General features: G+C 35.9%; 1 long non-coding RNA gene across 1 annotated transcript; it reads left to right on the plus strand.

The window, feature by feature from the left end:
• Positions 1–114: 114 nt before the first annotated feature.
• Positions 115–1,230, plus strand: LOC109953714 (uncharacterized). The gene is made up of 3 exons (XR_002273962.1): positions 115–173; positions 295–586; positions 1,153–1,230. It is a non-coding gene; the product is annotated as an uncharacterized LOC109953714 (long non-coding RNA).
• The last annotated feature ends 2,580 nt before the right edge of the window (positions 1,231–3,810 follow it).

Here is a 3,810-nt window from a genome sequence, read left to right on the forward strand (position 1 = left end):
CGCCAAACTGTGTTTATAAGGAAGCGCATATGTCAACGGGATGCATCTGCCAAAACGAATCTCTGATCTTTTGCGGTTCATCATCACATTCACCAAGAATTATAGAGCAGCATCAAGCCAAAAGAAAGGTTTCCGCCATGTGGGACCATTTTGATCTCATATCGGAAAATAAGGTATTTGTTTTAATTACCTTGTTGTTTCATCCTGTTCCTCTCAGAGTTCCCACTTGATCTATCTGAATTCAAATTCATTTCAAAGTGACTCTGAGTTTACTATTCATATTATTTTCTGCAGGTTAAATGTCGCATTTGTTCGACAGAACTTTCCTACTTAAATAAATCCACCTCCTCAATGCTGAGGCATTATAGGGCCAGGCAATATGTCAGATATTTAAATAACATTTACTGTAGGTAAACATACGTATTGGATCAAAATTGGTATTGATAAATACTTATTATTAAAGGAAAAAATGGATTGGGACAACCCTAATTTTTGGTCTTCAAAATTTTACATAACCTTGCACTTAGAGGATTATTTTTATCTGCAGGGTCAACAGGAGCATGGAGGAACAGCAGAACCTACTCAGGTAAGGATGATAGTTACTTTCACAGGCCTATAATTAGTGAGAGTCTCTGTTTTTCATACATAAACTGTAAAACATGAGGAAAGATTCATCTTTAAGGAATTGTCTCTTTTGAGCACAGTGTTGCTGAGGAAAATAATGGTGAATCACTTACAGTATTAGCCATTTGCTGGACTTCACTTAACAAAGGTTTTGTCAGGGTCATCGATGACTGGATGAGAACATAAATGTAAATTTCAGTGTACGAATAGTAAAAATGTGTGTTCAAGCCTGTAGCGCTGTTACGAGGAAAAACCTGTATGAATATAATTTATTACTGTTTTAAGAATGAAATATTTCGGTTCATCCTCCGACTCAGCCATCCACCAGTGGAGCAGTTGGTAAGGGTGAAATACACAGTCTCTTATTGATTAGATGTAGTGCTCATTGGTGGGTTTAAGGCAGTAGTACTTTGCTTTGATGAAATAACCATAATAAGACCATGTTTAATATTGTGAGATACATGCAAAAAAACTTTTGTTTTGGCTTCTATTTTTTCAACAAAAAAAACCCCAAAAACATCCAATAAGGAAAGAGAAAGTCGGATCTTCAGGGTGAATCCAGCAAATCACTGAGTAAACGACAACGCAACACTATACATGGATCATCCTCAGGTATTTATATTTCTTTCAGTGGCAACCTACAGCCCACTACAGGGTTAAAACTTATATGTAATGAATTTTTCCTTGTATTGTTTCTGTGCCTTTGTCCCAGAAAATACTTTATCACTGACCGGCAGGTCTCTGTTAAATTTTATCAGAATACCTAAAACAGTCCACATCATACATGTTATTTAGGACACTGTTGTATAGTGAACTATAGGTATCAATAGCAGCAGTTTACTGTAAATGCATCTTAGCATTTATGTTCTTTTCTTCCTTTTTTGTATACCAAGACATATCATTGTGCATCACTTGGATTTAATTTTTCCTGCTAAGTTTAAGTTTTCCATATTCCACAGTCTTTTGTTATATGTGCCTGGTTTCACTCCTGACCATGGATGGTTTCACCAACAGATTTTAGACTAATCTGTAGTGCAGAGCCAGTCTTAATTTGCTCTTAGATTAGTCATAGTCTGTATCAGGCCATTCACACTTTATATGGTACCCCACATGCTTGTTTTGCCCAATTACTGGTTATCAAAGTCCAGATTCAGCATTTAAACCACAATTTAAAAAATAAATGAGCTTGTTAAAAATAGTATTCAGTAACTTATTGTAATGCCTGTAGTCCTCAGTGCAAAGACTTTGGGCTCTAAATACTAAAATACTCATAAGCCTCAGCTGCTGTTTCCATGGAAATCTGGACAGTCAGAAGTGCAAATCATAACAGTGGTGATCTCAAAATGCTTTGTCAATATTGCTGAGAAGAAATCCTGGAGCCATAGCTGCTGAATTCTATTAAAACTGACCCAGAATTTAAAAGTGAACTCATTTAAGCTGCAAACTGTTTTTTTTCCAGTTTTCTCAATGCTGCTGTTAGCAGCTGACTTGACAGTTTTAAGAGTTGTGATTGGATGTTTCTGCCAAAATGCATCTTGCTGTGTGATTAGTCTCTTGCATATCAGCAGTTATAAGAGATAATGGAAAAAAAATCTTCATTATCTCTGATTAAATTATGCATGTGAGCAGGATGTTCATAGACAGATACCTAGCTCTTATTTTACCTAAGGTTAACAGCTAACAAGCACTGGATCTACTCAATTTTGACTCTGGTACATGGACAAAGGAGACAAGCCCCACTTCCATACGTGACTGATAGCCATAAGAGCAGATGCGGAAAGTGTGGAGGGAGAGTGAGTTTACTACGAGGCTGATACTAGTATCAGCTGAACAAGTTTTAACAAGAGCTCATACCCGAGTCAGCACATATGGGAAGTGCTGGGGGAGAGCGAGTTTGTACAAGCTGTGAAACTATGGGAGGTGGGTTTAACATTTAAAAGGTTTCACTTGAATATCCATAATTGCATTTTTTTTTCTAAATTTTGACTAGTCAACATTACAGTGTGACTAGTCAAAATGATATATCAAGATCATCATGTAAGGATGACAGTTTTAGATATCTACAATCACATTTTAACTAGTAAGAATTCTTCATTGACTTGAATGGCAAAACTAAGTTAAGATATCGACAGTTCAGTTCTGCCTGTCTGAAATGTACATTCCAGATATCTGTAATTACATTTTGACTAGTCAAATTTCAAATTAAAGTAACTTTGACTAGTCTTCATTCTAATTACAGATATCTTTAATTTTGCATGTTTTAAAAATATTCAAAATATCTTATTGTATGTCTCAAACTAAGATGTGACTAGACGGAATTCAATTGTAGATATATGAAATTGGAGTTTAGACCAATCAAAATGTAACTAGAGATATCTTATAATCCAGTTCTGACTAGTCATAATTACAATGTAGATATAAAAAAAATGCTAAAATGCAGTATTGTTGTCTGTGACATTAGTTTGGACTTCTGCCCAGTCAAAATCCAACTGAATTTTAAACTTTGTCACGCAGTACACAAGTGTGTTTTAAGACAATTTATGGTTGAAAGGCTTTAATTTATATACTGTAGCTGGTAATTAGTTTGGCATCATATCAAAGGCGACTAGACAGGAGAATGTAAAAGCCAGCAATCAGGCGCATGGCGGGGTATACCCTGGACAGGTCACCGGTCCATCGCAGGGCCATGGTGATCAATCAAAAGTTTAATTAAAACCAAATCCTAGGTTCTGCTAAATATACTAGTGTATATACTGATTTGTTAATTTTGGAAGAGCACTACAGATATCTTCCTGATTTTGATTTTTATTTTTTTCAGCATTTTTGTATTTCCCAAAGTAATGATTTAACTGACATTTAAACTCTTTGTACAATAGGGATAAAATCAAAGATTTGGAGACAGACAAGAAGGAGCTGGTTGGTGTCTTTGGTAGAACTGGGGCTGGAAAGATCTCTCTAATAAATGCGATCATTGGAGAGAAGGATCTTTTGCCCACAGGAGATGTCAGAGCATGTACCACAGTCATGATTAAAGTGGAGACTGACATGGACAGCCCGAAGTATGAGGCAGAGATTGAGTTCATTACAAAAGAGGTAAAATGAGCTGATTGTTTATGTTGACTTGAAGCTGGTTGAAAAGTGACAACATATCCACAAAAATACAGTTGTTTGTTTACTCTGCATGTC

This window comes from Monopterus albus, unplaced genomic scaffold, assembly GCF_001952655.1.
Source record: "Monopterus albus unplaced genomic scaffold, M_albus_1.0 scaffold1069.1, whole genome shotgun sequence".
NCBI classification, from domain to species: Eukaryota; Metazoa; Chordata; class Actinopteri; order Synbranchiformes; family Synbranchidae; genus Monopterus; species Monopterus albus.